Genomic DNA, 12,217 nt, shown 5'->3' with positions numbered 1-12,217 from the left:
TAACTAGCTCAAAGAAGAAAATCAATATAGCAAAGATTAGAACAAACTCTCATGAGCTCCATAGTGAAAGAGCTCTTTGGGTAGTTCCTAAAACACCATGGATGGAAAGGATCTGCCATCTCTGTGAGAATAGGAACATTGAGGATGAAAACCACTTCCTCTTAGAGTGCCCTGTGTACAAACACATCAGATCTCAGTTTCGTAATCTTTATCACAATACTGACCTCCCTAGCCTTTTAAGATGTCAAAATTATAGTGAGCTTGGGAGGCTTCTCTCCAAGCTTTTTGAGCATAGGAATAAAATCTTAAATCAAAGTAAATAATTTGTTTCTTTAGATCCGATAGACCTAAGTTTGGTCTCAGTGGATGTTAACCATCATCATCATCATAATAAAACATTAAATTATTCATGTCAAATGAAATACTACTTAAAACCTTTTGTTTAACATATTTGATTTAACTTTAGTATATGACTTTGGTATCTTTTCATTTTAATAAGGGTTAAAATAATTGATAAGAAATATTTATGAATCTTTTTATTTTCCTCTTTGTTATTTTGTTTTTTTAATTACACTGTATAATTAACATGTTTTTGAAGTTGGAAACATAGTGTCTAAATTATTTTAATAAATATAATATTATATATATATATATATATATATAAGTATCTAAATCTTAGTCATCAATTTATAATAAAACATTAAATTATTCATTTCAAATGAAACATTACTTAAAACCTTTAGTTTAAAATATTTGATTTAACTTTAGTATATAACTTTGGTATCTTTTCATTTTAATAAGGGTTAAACTAATTGATAAAAAATATTTATGAATTTTTTTTAATTTCCTCTTTGTTATTTTGTTTTTTTAATTACAATGTATAATTAACATATTTTTGAAGTTGGAAAAATAGTGTCTAAATTATTTTAATAATTATAATATTAATTATAAAAATATATAATTTCAAAATAAATAAATAATTTATTTAACAATTTTATTTAAAATTATATATATATATATTTATTAGTATCTAAATCTTAGTCATCCATTTATAATAAAACACTAAATTATTCATGTCAAACGAAACATTACTTAAAACCTTTTGTTTAACATATTCGATTTAACTTTAGTATATGACTTTGGTATCTTTTCATTTTAATAAGGGTTATACTAATTGATAAAAAACATTTCTGAATGATGATGATGATGATGATTATGAACGTCCACTGAGACCAAATTAGTCTATCGAACCTATAATTTTCTTAGTTTTTAATTAACTGGCTCCTCGTCTTTCTTAGCGAGATTGGTGTTGTAGCTTTCTTTTTTTTCTCTACGGTCTTCCAACTTCCTTTATCTTGCATCTCCTTCATCTCTTCTGGTTCTGGGGACATTGGTGTCTTAGCTTCACAATCTATTGTGTCCGTCCTTTTGAAGGTAGTCGGAGAAGAAGTTTGGTCTAGGAGATCTATTTTGCTGTTAAATTAAGATTTATTTTCATTTTCGTTATTTTGTTTTTTAATTACAGTGTATAACTAACATATTTTTGAAGTTGGAAAAATAGTGTCTAAATTATTTTAATAATTATAATATTAATTATAAAAATATATAATTTTAAAATATATAAATAATTTATTTAACAATTTTATTTAAATATATTTATATAATTATAATTATAATTATTTTATTTATTTATTTATTAGTATCTAATCTTAGTCATCAATTTATAATAAAACATTAAATTATTCATGTCAAATGAAACATTACTTAAAACCTTTTGTTTAACATATTTGATTTAACTTTAGTATATGACTTTGGTATCTTTTCATTTTAATAAGGGTTAAACTAATTGATAAAAAATACAGCTCAATTATTGTCGATCTATGTTCATTTATCTACTCTTGTTGAAATTTGGTACCGGAGGACAGGTGGTTCCCTTAGGCTTTGATCTTTGGCCTAGGGAAAAGTGTCCAAAAGAATTTAATTTCTCTCCTAAAGTAACTTTATAATTTTATAAAGTTAAATCTAATTTAAAAGTGACTTTAAGTGATAAAGTTACTAAGTCTAATTTTAAAGTAACTTTTGTAAAGTAAATGAAAAATTAGAAAGGAAAAGTGACTTTGGAAATAAATGACTAAGTGGGTCTTTATTAAAGTGGGCTGAATTAAAAAATAGAAAGTGAGATTTAAATGAGCATTTAATCTCAGCCATTGATCTAAATCTATTTCAGCCATTGGATTTAGAGATCACCCAAAAGTCACTTGGAGTTATATTAAAGGAGGAAAAGGTCATTCATTCTTTCATGAGCAGATTGGGAGAAGGAGAGCAAGAGAGCAAGAGAGATTTCTGAGCAGGGAGGAGAAGGAGACAGCAGCTTGGCACACATTCCAAGGCAGCAGTTGAGCAGATTTGTACAACTGATTCAGCACATAGTGAAAGGCAGATTTTTGCACAAAAATCGAGGAGCAGTTTGCTGATTTTTCTGCACACAAAACGGAGGCCGTACAACATTTATTGCTGTCCTATTTGCTGTAATTTCCAGATTGCTGTGAGGCACGGGAAAGGAGATAAGTTGTAAATTTGTTTGCTGATTTTTTTGCTGAATAATTCTCACTGTAAAAAGACAATTTTCAGAAATAAAGAAGAGCTCTCAAATTGGTTTTCCCCAAGAGTTGTAGGGGGTTTTTCCAGGGTCAAGTTGACCAAAAATATCAGTGTTTTAATGTGTTTTAATGGTAGTTTTTGATTGCTAATTTTTAATTCTGCAATTTCCAGCATTTTGAAAAATTTCCAGAATTTGTGTTTTCAGCAATATTTATTTTTTTCAGTCTATTAAATGTATGGTTATGGGAATGGGCATTTAACTACATGGGAGAAATAAAGAGAAACTGAAAACCGGGGTGGGAAAACATAAAATTATACATGATATCAGAGCTTGAGTGCTGAAGGGCAGTTTGGGACAGCAAAAGGAAAAATTACAGTTGCTGATTTTTCACTCAGAAAATTCCAACAAGATGATTTTTTCGTAAATAACAGTTTTATCTTTACTACAGCAGTGCTATTTTTCAGTTTTAGGACAGCAGGATGTCATTGGGATTGACGGTGGAGGATAAGTTGGATGGGCATACAAATTATAGTGTTTGGAAGGAGAGAATGCAGAGTATCTTTGAGGAGGTAGAAGTCTGGGATATCATGGTACATACTGCACAGAACCCTGTTGTTGTGCCCACTGATGTTACTCAGTTGGCTGAGTATAAAAAGAAGAACAATAAGGGTAAGAGGCTAATTCTAGACGGAATCAAAGACCATTGCATTCCTCATGTGAGAGGAAAGAGCAATGCCCATGAGATGTGGACAACATTGTCCAATCTCTACCAGAGTACAAATGAGAACCAGAAGATGGTCCGGAAGGAGAAGCTGAAGAACATTAAGATGGGTAATGATAGTGCATCTGGATATCTCACAAAGATTACCAATGTGAGAGATGAGTTGGCACCGATTGGAGAGGCCATTCCACCCACTGAGTTGGTGCGGATTGCAGTAAATGGCCTCCCCCGTTCATGGTTGAACTTTGCTGATGGGGTTTGTGCACGTGAGACCCTTCCCACATGGGAGAGGTTTTGGGATGATTGCATTCAGACAGAGATCAAGAAAGGTCAGCTTGGGGCAGCCAAGTCAGTTGAGCAGGATGAGGATGTAGCACTGGTGGCAGGAGGCAAGAAAGGCAAAGGGAAGAAGCAGGCTTCCACAAGCAGTGGTGGGGGCAAAGGCAAAGGTAAAGGTAAACAGGGGAACACACAGAAGGACTATTCCAAGGTGAAGTGTTGGAATTGTCAAAATATGGGACACTATGCAGTTGTGTGTCCAGAGAAGAAGAAGAAGAAGGGGAAGAACCAGGACGTGGCAGCTTTAGCAGAGATTGAGGACTTTGCTGGTCGTTTTGACCGAGAGTTTGCGTTCACTACGTGTGAGTCCTCTAGTCCAGGATCACCTGCTACACAGGTTCAGAGGGAGCATGCTTTTCCCTCGATTAGCGGAGCATCTTCAGGTATCTGGTATGTGGACAGTGGGGCTTCACGTCATATGACAGGAGTCCGTGAGTACTTCTCAGAGCTTTCAGAGAGTGGCACTGATATTGAGGTAGTATTCGGTGATGACAGAGTTGTTAGAGCGGTCGGGGTGGGGACAGTGACATTTCAGAGGGAGTCCAAACCTCCCTTGAAGGTGTCAGACATTCTTTATGTGCCAGGGATGAGGAAGAACCTCATATCCGTCTCAGCTTTGGAGGATAGAGGATATGACGTACTGTTTAGGGGAGGATAGGTGTTGATGTATCCCAAGGGCACTCCAGCTGATTCAGCTAGAGTGATAGGTGTACGCCATGCAAAGGTGTACAAGTTTGCATTTCAACCCCTTTTGGCATTGAGCAGTAGTACCGACAGCAGAGCTAGCAGTTCTGAGCTGTGTGAGATTTGGCACCGCAGGATGGGACATATGTATCATGGAGCCTTGAGGACATTGCGGGAGATCACTACAGGTGTGCCAGATTTCAGTACTGATCACTTTGATACTTGCAGAGATTGTGCGATGGGCAAATTTGCCAAATCCCCTTTTCCCAGCAGTGACAGCAGAGTGACGGGGATACTTGATTTGATTCATTCCGATGTGAGCGGTCGGATGTCTCATGTTTCCTTGAGTGGATATGAGTACTATGTTTTATTCATTGATGATCACTCCAGGAGGACCTGGATTTATTTCTTGAAGACCAAGAGTGAGGTCTTCAAACGGTTTCAGGAGTTCAGAGCTCTTGTGGAGACTCAGACAGGTCGAAAGATCAAGTCCCTGAGGTCGGACAATGGAGGAGAGTACACCCTTGGAGATTTTGTTGACTATTGTGCGGAGGCGGGAATTAGGAGGGAGTTCATTGTTCCTTACAACCCCCAGCAGAACGGGGTTGCGGAGAGGAAGAATAGATCCATCATAGGGGCTGCCAAAGCCATGTTACATGATCAGGGGTTGCCATTGTTCTTGTGGGCAGAGGCCTGCAACACAGTTGTTTACTTGCAGAACAGGAGTCCGCATCGTGCCTTGGGGCACATGACTCCGGAGGAGGCTTTCTCTGGGAAGAAGCCTGATCTTGGTCATCTTCATATCTTTGGATGCATTACATACTCCTATATACCCAAGGAGAAGAGGACCAAACTAGAGCCCACCGCAGAGAATGGTATCTTTGTGGGCTACAGTGAGACCTCAAAGGCCTTTCGGATTTACATCCCTACACAGAGGAGAGTTATTGTCAGACGGGATGTGAAGTTCGAGGAGGACAGGGCCTTTAGGAGGTCACGAGAGTTAGAGTATCTGGATCAGCCAGACCCTCAGCAGCAATTGAGTCAGTCACAGGGATCCAGTGGGCAGGGATTAGGAGGATCCGGAGGTACATCTATGAGGATGTCAGGTCCATCAGTGAGCAGTGGCTCGCCGAGCCAGAGGGGTGGTGCTCCGGGCAGCATGCAGAGCAGTTCACAGAGCAGTTCACTACGGAGTCCACTGATGGACAGTTCACACGGTACCTCAGCTTCTACAGGTTCACGTGCAGGCAGGAGGACAACATACAGACAGTCAGGGGTTCAGGCTACTGATGGTGATGAGGAGGAGGAGTTTCATTCTCCTATGGGAGAAGCATGCTCAGGGAAGAGGAAGCCCAAGTGGCTTCAGGACACCTTGAGAGATGCCACATCTGTTGCTGAGCCGAAGAGGCTGGTCAGAGAGAGTAGACCACCTGAGAGGTTTTGTAGCTATATGGCGATGGTTACGAGCATCCTTGACTCTAAGCCTTGTAGCTATGAGGAGGCAGCTAGCTAGCAGGTCTGGAGAGAGGCCATGTAGGAGGAGTATTCTTCTATCATGAAGAATGATGTTTGGGAGGTGGTGTCGAGGCCTGAGGGCAAATCCGTGGTTACTTCCAGATGGCTTTACAAGGTAAAACATGCTGCAAATGGTAGCATTGAGAAATTCAAAGCGAGGTTTGTGGCTAGAGGGTTCTCCCAAGTAGAGGGAGTTGATTATGAGGAGACCTTTGCTCCCGTGGCTCGATATACTTCGATCCGCTCCATTATATCGATAGCAGCAAAGATGGGTTGGAAGATCCACCAGATGGATGTGAAGATCGCATTTCTCAATGGCTTCATACAGGAGGAGGTGTACATTGAGCAGCCACAGGGCTTTAAGGTGCATGCGAAGGAGTCCCATGTGTGCAGACTGAAGAAGGCCCTTTATGGCCTGAAGCAAGCTCCCAGAGCTTGGTACTCCCGGATAGATACATATTTGCAGGGGATGGGTTTCACAAAGAGTGAGGCAGATCCGAACCTTTACTTTATTGTGATTGGTGAGGAGCCTCTCATTCTGGTGTTGTATGTGGATGACTTGATCATTACAGGTGCAGAGAGACTCATAGAGCACTGCAAGAGAGATCTTGCGGCGGAGTTTGAGATGAAGGACATCGGTTTGATGCATTACTTTTTGGGTTTGGAGGTGTGGCAGGAGGAGGGGCATTTCTTCCTGGGGCAGGGGAAGTATATTGTGGACATCCTTAGCAGATTCCACATGGAGGATTGTAGACCCATGTCGACACCGATGATCACCAACTGGAAGAAGCTTCATGCTTCGGATTCCGAGTTGGTGGATCCCACATTGTACAGGCAACTGATTGGTTCCTTGATGTATTTGGTCAACACTAGACTAGATATATGTTTTGCAGTCAACACGATGAGTCAGTTTATGTGTGAGCCTAGGAAGGTTCACTGGGTGGCTGCAAAACACATTTTACGGTACTTGCAGGGGATAGTGGATTATGGTCTGGACTACAGGCAGGGAGATGGAGTGAGATTGGAAGGACACACTGATTCTGATTGGGCAGGTTGTGCTTCTGATAGGAAGAGCACTTCAGGGTGCTGTTTTGGGTTGGGTTCAGCAGTAGTGTCATGGTTCATTCGGAAGCAGCAGTCAGTAGCACTGAGTTCAGCGGAAGAAGAGTATATGGCAGCCAGTCTAGCTAGTTGTGAGGCTATCTGACTTCGCAAGATGTTGTTTGGCTTATTTGGTCAGTCGTTGAGACCTTCAGTGATTTACTATGATAATCAGAGTTGCATTAAACTCACGGAGAATCCAGTATTTCATGACAGGTCAAAGTATATCGGGATCAGATATCATTTCATCAGAGACTATGTTCAGAAGGGAGTTGTGAAGCTTGAGTATATTTCCACTGATGAGCAGGTTGCAGATATCCTTACCAAAACCTTACCACGGGGCAAGCATGTCTACTTCAGGGACAAGATGGGTGTGGTGAGGAACACCTTCCTCGGTAAGAGGGAATGTTGAAATTTGGTACCGGAGGACAGGTGGTTCCCTTAGACTTTGATCTTTGGCCTAGGGAAAAGTGTCCAAAAGAATTTAATTTTTCTCCTAAAGTGACTTTATAATTTTATAAAGTTAAATCTAATTTAAAAGTGACTTTAAGTGATAAAGTTACTAAGTCTAATTTTAAAGTAACTTTTATAAAGTAAATGAAAAATTAGAAAGGAAAAGTGACTTTGGAAATAAATGACTAAGTGGATCTTTATTAAAGTGGGGTGAATTAAAAAATAGAAAGTGAGATTTAAATGAGCATTTAATCTCAGCCATTGATCTAGATCTATTTCAATCATTGGATCTAGAGATCACCCAAAGTCACTTGGATCACCCAAAAGTCACTTGAAGTTATATTAAAGGAGGAAAAGGTCATTCATTCTTTTATGAGCAGATTGGGAGAAGGAGAGCAAGAGAGCAAGAGAGATTTCTGAGCAGGGAGGAGAAAGAGACAGCAGCTTGGCACACATTCCAAGGCAGCAGTTGAACAGATTTGTACAGCTAATTCAGCACATAGTGAAAGGCATATTTTTGCACAAAAATCGAGGAGCAGTTTGCTGATTTTTCTGCACACAAAACGGAGACCGTACAGCATTTATTGCTGTCCTGTTTGCTGTAATTTCCAGATTGCTGTGAGGCACGGGAAATGAGATAAGTTGTAAATTTGCTTGCTGATTTTTTTGCTGAATAATTCTCACTGTAAAAAGACAATTTTCAGAAATAAAGAAGAGCTCTCAAACTGGTTTTCCCCAAGAGTTGTAGGGGGTTTTTCCAGGGTCAAGTTGACCAAAAATATCAGTGTTTTAATGTGTTTTAATGGCTGTTTTTGATTGCTGATTTTTAATTCTGCAATTTCCACCATTCTGAAAAATTTCCAGAATTTGTGTTTTCACCAATATTTATTTTTTTCAGTCTGTTAAATGTATGGTTATGGGAATGGGCATTTAACTACATGGGAGAAATAAAGAGAAACTGAAAACCGGGGTGGGAAAACAGAAAATTCTACAACTCTTTTTTAGGGTTGTGAATTTTCTTAAATTTTGCATTTTCAATGCTCAATTATGATGTAGGTTTTTTCATCTTTTAATTTTACTATATAATTTTTTTGGTGTTTGTGAAGTTGTTTAATATTTTATATAAATTCTATATATATATATATATATATATATATATATATAAGTAAATTATAGAAGTTTAATAATATTTTTATATATAACAATTGATGATGATGATGACGACGATGACGACGGTGGCGACGACGGGACCTTAAGAAAAAAACAGCTAATTAAGGTTATTTAAAGTTTTATTTATGTGATCCAAAAGGAGGGAAAGAAGTGTTCTAAGGTCACTGTAATTTTGCTGACTGAAAAAGTTGCGAAGGTTGGTCATGGAGAAAATGTTTTGGAAATGAAAGCGGATGTGAGTAAGGGCCCAACAATCCAAGAGAAGGTTCTTTTCATCTTTGACTCTCTTAGTATCGCAAAGGAGGCATATTCTCTAGTCACAAGGTTTCTTGGAAATAGACCAACGTTGGTTTCACTCCAGAGATCATGAGAATTAGTTCTAATCCTTGCAATATTCATTCTCTTCTTAGCATTGGTTAAGATAGAAAGGTAATCCTAGTTAGCAAGCGTGGGATTTGTTGAATTTCCACACTCTTGGGTCTAGGTTAAAATCTTAAAATCTCTAATGCTATCAAACCAAGAATCTCAACCAGAACTACGTTGCACAATGGAATATAAATAGTAGTAAATCACACATGCACAAAGGATAGACAACTTTTTACAATTTTTAACCTATGTTCATTATATTAATCCAGCTAATATAATACAATTGAATAGGGCTCCCGTACTAGGGATAATGGCCCTCATACATCCACTAGTACAAGATACAAACTTGTTGTAGCGGCTACAACCACCCTCCAAAAATTTTCCTTAGCTTCGTTTTGGAGCCTCCATACCAACCATCCTTAGCATAATGTCTTGTGATGAGCCCCATAAATGGGTAATTATATGGGCTCATTTTTCCTCCTAACTTAGCTTAATCCACCATTACCTTAGCTTATTGCATGCTTTTTATTATATTTATGCTTCTAGAGTGAGTTGGGTTGGTTACTATGCCATGGAGTCTAATGTGTGTTTAGTGCAGATTTTTGTTGAATTTTGGAGACAAAGTCAAAGATTTAATGAACAACTGGCAGCAAATATTTGAAGAAGACAAGGGATAGGATTTATAGGAGGGTTTCCCCCTCATTTATGACTCCCCACTTTGAATTCTCCTTCATGAAGCTCGGAGCACAAACAACCAAATCAATGCACTAGGAGGCAGCCGAGCAAGTGGAGGATAACTTCTGTTTATCTCAAGTTTTTGGATCCAAGACTCCCTGATTTTAAGGAAGTTGTTGGAAGCTTCAGTTGTATAAGTAGAGAGGCCTAGGGCCTCATTAGGAAGTTAGTCAAATTTTTGAACTTTTGTTGCAGCTTTGCTCTGCTCAACTTCGAGCTTACTTTTGTTGACAGTTTCATGTAATCCTATTGTTATTTTGATAATAAAGATGAGATATTTTTTGAGCTAGCACTGAGTTACCTCAGAGGGCTGAAGCTCTTGGGTTAGGGCCCAATCCAAGCAGCCAAGCACCTCTTGTTTTGTATTTATATGTTTTGTTTCAGTTTATGAATTAGTTGTTGTTAGATAAATTTCTTTCTTGGTTAAGAATAGGTTGCTTTTGGTGATTTAGAAGGTTGTTTCCATTTTAGTTTTCTGTAGCAGGTTGAACAATGATAGGAAAAAGATACAAAAAGGCCATCAACATAGCCTTGGCCTCCTTTCCTCCCTTTGGGACCATGAACTGAGGCCAAGACCCTCTTGCTTCCACAAAAACACAGATTTTCCTTTTCCATAAGATTTCTACTGTTGCAGATTATTAGAAGGTTAATACTTTGCTGTAGATCTCTTTCACCATGCTCATTTCTATCTTTCCAATAAATTTCCTTCCATGATTTCTTTCCATGTAGCATTTTTCATCATTTACTTTCCTAGATCAGAGTTTAGATTAGCTTGATGCAAAGTTCTATTTTTTTATGTATTTAGTTTCCTTGCTTGCTTAATCTCATTGTTTGATTTTCAGTTCTGTTGCAGCAGTTCTCTTCTCACAATAAGTCAGCCAATCAGCCATCACCATCTCTCTTTGATCTATGTTCCACAGGTCACCCAAAGTCCCTCACAAATCTGCCTTAGTTTTTTGCACTTTTCTCATAAAATTTCCTCTCTTTCCTTGAACAAGTCCAACCATGTTTCTCTTTCCTATTCACTTTTTATGAACCCTAGACACCTTAACACATCATCCTAGCCTTCAACTACCTTTTACACCTACTTTTCCACCTTCAAAACCTCCAAAACTACTCTCGAAATCCTCTGGTAGACCTCTTGTAAATCCCCTACAACCTCCTGTAGATTTTCCTGTAGGTGTCTTTTTGAAGTCTGATTACAAAAAAAGCCTCCAGAAGGCCATCTGAGACCTCCTAGGACCCATCCACACCTTCCTACACCTCTGCAAATTCCAAAGTCATCCTCCATCGCCACCTAATCACTCCCACACACACAAACAAATAAATTACATGCAAGACAATTTCACCTAAAAATACATAAAAATCCAAAAAGATGTTTTTTGCTCGTTTGCTTCTAGAAATAGCTTTAATAGATGTTGTTTAATTCCTAAGTAGGTAATGGCATTCATTTCATGTTTTTTCATCCCTATTTCTGCAAAAGTAGGATTAGTTGGTTAAGTAGGGTTTGCTAGGTTACTTTACATTTCAGTCCTTTTCCTTTCTGCAAGTAGAGTAGCTTCTGTAGAGTAAGCTTTCCTTTCTTCCATCACATATAGAGCTTCTTCTGGAATCCATAGAAGTTGGCTTGAACTCCTATTGATCTTGTGCCAGCTGACCAAGTGACAGCCTGCAGTAAGAACTAGTACTTGTGCATACAGCACCGTCACTTCCAAATTTGTTACAAACTATCGGGTTGATAAGAGTAAAGTAGGAAGCCCAGGAGTTGCAACATTATTGCTGCAATACTGATGCTCACCACTTTTTGGCACTGTTGGCGGGGAAGCGTTAGAGTATTTTGTGATTACTGCTTTCTTCTATTTTCTATCACAACATTCTGCTAAGTAGTTTATTTCAGCAAAAGTAGAGTAGTTGTTTCTTTCAGTTTCTGCATTTCCTCTTCAATTCTACAATTTCCATTTCAGAAAAAGTAGATTATTCATTTCCTTGCTTTCCGTTCAATTCTGCAATTTCCATTTCAGCAAAAGTAGTTTAGTCATTTCCTTTCTTTCATTCCTGCATTTCATTTGCTTTCCTTTTCAGTTCTGCAATTTCATTTTAGCAAGTTCATTTCAGTTAGTTGCAATATGTTTGTTCAATCAATTTCAGTTTTGCAGGTACAAGCAAAACAAAAAAAAAGACCAAATATTTCTTTTCATGCCTCGTAGGAACATATATAATTCAGGAAAATTCTGGCCCAACACCCCCGCCACATCACATAGCCACCCTTCTCTCTTCCTCGGTGGCAGTGATCAAGAAGAACCTTTAGGTGAACAACCAGAGATATTTGAAGAACCTATAGGGGAAGAAGGGGAAGAAAACATCCCTCTTGAGACAATGGCTGAAAACAGAAATGCTAGGGGGAATGGAGAAAGAGTAGAGGGTACCTTTCCCATCCTAGAGACCAATGGGGACACCAAAATGAAGAACATAAGCCCTTTATCCCTACCTCACTTCCATGGTTTGACTATAGAAGATCCTGAAACCTTTTT

This window comes from Pinus tabuliformis, chromosome 8 (assembly GCF_031772625.1).
Source record: "Pinus tabuliformis cultivar Carrire ecotype Pingquan chromosome 8, CPIR1, whole genome shotgun sequence".
Classification (NCBI taxonomy): Eukaryota; Viridiplantae; Streptophyta; class Pinopsida; order Pinales; family Pinaceae; genus Pinus; species Pinus tabuliformis.
The sequence above is the reverse complement of the archived record's forward strand: the minus strand, read 5'-3'. Positions refer to the sequence as shown.